We start from the raw sequence: 6,440 nt of genomic DNA on the forward strand, positions 1-6,440 counted from the left end.
AAATGATCACATCATCATTATCACTGTCAGCCTTTTGACTTTGAATTGGTGGTCTTTCAGGTGCCTGGGCTTGGTTCTTTTGTTGAGATTGCTGAAATCCAAAATTTTGATTGTTGTTAGAACCTTGATTTGAGTTGTTATTAAAAATTGGATTGGGATTGTTTTGAAATCCCCGGTTTTGGAAACCTTGGTTTGGGTAGTTTTGGAAAGATGGTCTTTGAGAACTTTGTCCAAAAGATGGTCTTTGTTGAAAACCTGGATTGTTTTGTCCAAAGTATGGTCTTGGTTGAAAACCTGAATTGTTTGGTCCAAAAGATGGCATGTTTTGATAATTTGGTCTGAAATTTGATTGACCAGAATTTGGCAAAAATCTTTGTAGGTTTGTGTGTGCTACCAAGGCGCATAGTTGTTGATAATCCGCTTCATCATTTGAATCAAAAGAATTATAACAATTTCCCAAAAATGCTTGGTTTTGATTTTGATCGAAAAAGGGTGTTTGGTGTTGAGAAGATGTGGACAAAAGAGCTAATGGTCCACCAAAAGTTGTAGTGGTTGGTGATTCAATAGAGGATTCATACGATTGAAGTTCTCCATACAAATTGTATAAAGATTCAGTATGAATTGCTGGATTTCCCTGAATAATGAGTTTTACCATTTTCCAGCTTTCAAAAAGATTATTCAAAAATTTGAGATTTATCTCATGTTGTGACTTTTTGATACCCAAATTGTTCATTTTAATAACAATAAAATTGAACCTGTCGTGAGCATCATGAATGGTTTCTGATGAAAACATTTTGAAATTGTCAAATTCATTCAAAATGGATGTTTTCTTGTTTCCGATTATTCTTTCGTTTCCACAAAAACGATTTTTTAAACTTTCCCAAATTTGATTTGCGGTTAACAGTATAATGTCATCCATTTGACTTAGAATACTGTGTGGGATTCCAGAAACTAGTTCCTTTTTAGCTTGGAGTTCAAGCTTTCTGTTGTTTTCGGCTATTGTGATTTGATTTGTAGCAAGAGTGGCCATATCTTCTGTAGAGATTCCAGTATACGTTCCTTCCACGCATTTCCAGACATTTTCACCTAAAGTATTTAGATGAAGGTTCATACGGCCAACCCACGAATTATACTCTTCAGGTATAAGTATGGGTGCCCTTGAACCTGAACCCAAACTGTTAGCAATAGAAACAGAATTCATGTTTGAGTAATTTGTTGAAGACATAAAATAATTTTTTTAAAATTTTTTGATTAAGGTTTTGAACAAGTGATATTAAAATGAAACTTTTAAAGAAAATCTTATGGAAGGTTTATATAAACGCTAACCAAAAGTTTTCGACAAAAATTTCAGAATGAATCACACGAGCCCTGATACCAATTGTTAGAAATTATAATATAAGATCTAATCACCACGAATAACGGCTCGGATACAGTTACTGTGTGACAGATATTTATATTAATTAGATATAAAATGCGGAATATAAACAATAATAGTTGCGGAAATAAATATGGGATTATTAGTCACCACTAGAAAGCAGTAAATGACTGAAAGCTATAAATAAAGTAAATAACTGTATTTAAATAACGTTAAGCTGTAAATAATATAAATGACTGTATATAAATGTTAGAAGTTAAATAATATGTATAAATATATATAACGGGTTTAGAACTGGACGGATGAAGCGACTGGTCTTTCAAGTAAGTTCGCCAATAAATTGACTGAACAGGCTTAGGGTTGGACTGGTAACCTAAAAGACTTTGTCACTATTTGTTCAATAGTTCAATCCGGAATATGATAAGTAACACAAAATTCTTTTTGTTTCAAATTTTATGTAAAACAATTTGTTTACATAAGGGTTTGAAGGTTTTCTTAATTTTTGGATATATTTCTCTGGATACCAGATTTTCTCTGGCGTCTCTCTGGAGTTTCCCTTGGTCAAAATCGACCACGAAACTTCCTAGATGTAGGTAAGGTTCTGAATAATTTGTGGTAAAAATCTCTCCAGGGTTTGTTGGATGTATTGTACCCAGTTAGCTTTGTTTCTGACTTGAAGATTCTGATCTGGTGAACCGAAATCTATCTGGATACCCAATTTTGTATATCGTCTCTCTGGGGTTTCCCTTGGTCAAAATCATCCAGAAAACTTCCTAGATGTAGGTAAGGTTCTGAATAATTTGTGGTAAAAATCTCTCCAGGGTTTGTTGGATGTATTGTACCCAGTTAGCTTTGTTTCTGACTTGAAGATTCTGATCTGGTGAACCGAAATCTATCTAGATACCCAATTTTGTATATCGTCTCTCTGGGGTTTCCCTTGGTCAAAATCGTCCAGAAAACTTCCTAGATGTAGGTAAGGTTCTGAATAATTTGTGGTAAAAATCTCTCCTGTATTATCTTGTTGAGTTGTGCTCGGTGATTTTTTTCTTAACTTCGAAATTCTGATGTCGAAAAAACAGCAAGGTGGAGATTTTGTGGTGGTTTAAAGGATGTTTGGAGGAGGTTTAAGGAGGGTATTTGGAGGATGTTTGGAGGGTATATGTAGGATGTTTGGAGGGTATTTGTAGGTTGTTTGGAGTTGTTCTTGGTGTTCTTGGTGTTCTTGGTGTTCTTGATGTTCTTGGTGTTCTTGGTGTTCTTGGTGTTCTTGATGTTCTTGGTGTTCTTGGTGTTCTTGGTGTTCTTGCTTCAAGGATGAAGATGAAGATGATGTTGAAGAACTTCTTGAAGATGCAGGAGATGTTCTTGGTTGAGCGGTTTTGGTGTATGGAGAGGTTTTTCAAAGTTTATAAGAGGTTATGAATGAAAGAGCACACAACTCTTTTATATACTAACTTACATATACATACACTTTCCATACATACATACAAGTATACATACACACACATAAATATCTAAGATGTATGGATTATTGGCTGTCAAATAAAGAGGTGGAGTAGTAGAAGTCAATTTGGCTTTTGCTTCTTTGATTTGCAAGAGAACTATTTGGTATAAATACTAGGTATTTGGTATAAATACTTGTATTTTGGAGATGTATCTTTTCTTCACTAGGTATTTAAAAATGAAATACAAATAAATTAATATACATAAATTCAATTAAGATTAATTGAATTTACATAATTAATCCAAATTGTTTTGAAGTTTGACACTTTTAGCCCTTGATTGGTTTTTGTCTTCAAACGTGGTTGACTTTCCGTCTTTGCGTATTTCGCCTTTTCGTATTTTTGTTTAATTATGAATCCATGAAACCTGAAATAACTGATAATATTTGTCAGATTAAATAAATACAGTTCATCTTATTTCAGTGATGGTCACATACAAAAACATTTTTCAACACAAGCCTGATTGGGTAGAAATTTTCGTATGAAATATTTCATTAAGGCTTTTGTACACACACATTGAGTCATTGGAGGCTTTGGACAACTTAACTAGTTCAAAATATTCAAAATTTGAAGATTCGTAAGATAGATTTACCTGAGCCTAGTACTGGAAGCATTATCCACTGTGTATCATCATGAATATATGCAACAAAGTACTAAAAAGAAATAAGAAACAAAATATTTTTGTTGTTTTGATTTTTCGAAAATAAAGAATGAAATAAAGAGAAAATCTTTTTGATGTTTTTGATTTTTCGAAAATGAAGACAGAATTTTGAAATTTTCGAAAATAAAATGACAAAACAAAGGAAAATCTTTTTGGATTTTTAATTTTTCGAAAGTTAAATGACAAAACAAACGAAAATCTTTTTGGATTTTTAATTTTTCAAAAAATTAAATGACAAAACAAACGAAAATCTTTTTGGATTTTTAATTTTTCAAAAAATTAAATGACAAACGAAATGTACTTGTTGCAAAAACAAGAAATTTTATCAACCCTTGAAAAGTGATAAATCTACGAATTCGAAGGGTCGAAGCGTTGACTATGAACAGTAACCTCTGAACGCTGAATGACTTTGCTTTGTCTTTTATTCAGTGCCTCTGAATCATTCCAGGTCAACCATCATTCTCCTTTTTCGCATGGAACAGAATTTCCATCGATCATTCCAAGTCCTTCTAAAATTTTTACAAAGGATTTTGCATCTAAAGGTTTCGTGAAAATATCAGCTAACTGATCAGTTGTTTTCACGAAATGTACTTCAATATTTCCATCCTCCACGTGATCCTTGATGAAATGATAACGAAGAGCTATATGTTTAGTCTTCGAATGTTGCACAAGATTATGACAAATTCTTATTGCACTTTGAGAATCACAATATAATGGAATCTTTTTCATATTAATTGCATAATCACGCAATTCACTTTGGATCCATATAATTTGTGATGTGCAAGCAGCAGCAGCCACATATTCTGCTTCAGCTATTGAAATTGATACACATGTTTGCTTTTTCAACTGCCAGCTCACCAATTTGCCATCGAGAAATTGACATCCTCCACTTGTGCTTTTTCTATCAAGATTACAACCACCCAAGTCTGCATCCGAATAAGCTTGTACAAAGAACCCAGTTTTTGAAGGATACCGCAATCCTAACGAAATTGTTCCTTTAAGATAACGAAAGATATTCTTCACAGCAGTGAGATGTGGTTCTCATGGATTTGACTGATACCTAGCACAATTACACACAGAGAACATGATATCAGGTCTACCTGCTGTAAGTTAAAGTAATGACCCAATCATGCCATAGGAACTCGTAACTTTGTGCTATTCGTCAATCCAAACTTCTCTAGCAGATTCTTCGTATATTTTTCTTGATTAATAAAAATTCCTTCTCTGCTTTGACGAATATTCAGTCCAAGAAAATTATTGATTTTTCCCATCATGCTCATTTCGAACTTACTTTTCATCAGATCTTCGAATTCTCTAGACAAGGCAGGGTCAGTTGAGCCAAAAATAATATCATCAACATAAATTTGAACAAGCATTAGATGATTCCCAATTTTCTTTTGAAATAATGTGGGGTCAACAAATCCTTGTTTAAATTTAGATTGCTTCAAAAATGAAGTAAGAGTTGCATACCATGCTCGTGGTGCTTGTTTTAAACCATAAACTGCCTTATCTAAAATATAAACATGATCAGGATGTTCTTCGTTAATAAAACCTGGGGGTTGTTCCACGTAAACTGTTTCTTCAAGCTCTCCATTTAAAAATGCACACTTCACGTCCATTTGATAAACATCAAAGTCTTTGTGAGCTGCATAAGCCAGAAATATACGAACCACCTCGAGTCTTGCGACAGGGGCAAAAGTTTCTTCATAGTCGATTCCTTCTTGTTGTGAATATCCTTTAACAACAAGTCTGGCTTTGTTTCGAACGATATTTCCATCTTTGTCGGTTTTGTTTTTAAAAATCCATTTTAACCCGATAATCGAAACATTTTCAGGTTTAGGAATTAATCTCCAAACCTTGTTTCGTTCAAATTCAGACAATTCAGATTGCATCGCAACAACCCAATCTGAGTGTTCCATTGCAACCGTAACTGTTTTTGGTTCAATTTTAGAGATGAAAACATTGAACACGCAAAATTCTTGATGAGTATTCAATACCTCATTCTTTACACGAATTTGAGCTCGTGTTAAAACACCCTCTTGCAGATTCCCAATTACTTGATCCTTCGGATGATCTCTTGTCCACTTTTCCATTGGCAGATATGCTGGATCAAAGTCCAAAGGTGAATCTTCGTATAAATCATCATTCTCTGAACCTGCAATCGAAAAAATATCATCAAAATCATTATTATTTTCATTGTTTTCTAAATGCTCCCCCTCAACATTATGCTTCTCCTCAACATCAGCATTCAATCTCTCATTCTCCCCCTCGAAAGAATGCTCCCCCTCAAGTAGAGTGTTCGAATCCAAGTGCTCCCCCTCCACTGGATAATTTTGCATACTTTCGCCTATCTCTTGAGAAGTTGATGTTGAATCATCAATAAACTTCATCAATTCAAGGAGATGATTATCATTTGCATTAATTTCAGCATCAACAGGATGATCTGAAATACCAAAAATTAAATCATAATCAATATCCAACATTTGTGAAGGTTCAGATTCATCTTGTATTTCTTTTAGAATAGGATGATTTTCAAAATGCGTTTCAGTTTGTTTAATATTGTAATCATCAAATGTAAGATTAAAATGAAAGAATTCTCTGATACCAATTGATGAAACAATGAATCGAGTATAAAATGAATCAGAGTAAAAAATGAAGTAAGAATGCAAGATTGAACAACGAATGTAAATATGATATTGTTTCAGCTCTATTACGCTTTTGAATGTTTACAGAGTACAAAGACAGGTCTGTAAAAACTCTTCAATTGATTGTACAAATCATTGAGAGTTGATGTATCAAAACTTTGCTGATTCTTCACCATCATACTCACGCTTCTCCATTCTTTTCGAAGACCCATCACAAAGATGAGATTGAATTCCATTGAAGTCCTGGTAATTCCATA

This window comes from Lactuca virosa, chromosome 9 (genome assembly GCF_052849685.1).
Source record: "Lactuca virosa cultivar CGN04683 chromosome 9, Lactuca_virosa_CGN04683_v6, whole genome shotgun sequence".
NCBI classification, from domain to species: domain Eukaryota; kingdom Viridiplantae; phylum Streptophyta; class Magnoliopsida; order Asterales; family Asteraceae; genus Lactuca; species Lactuca virosa.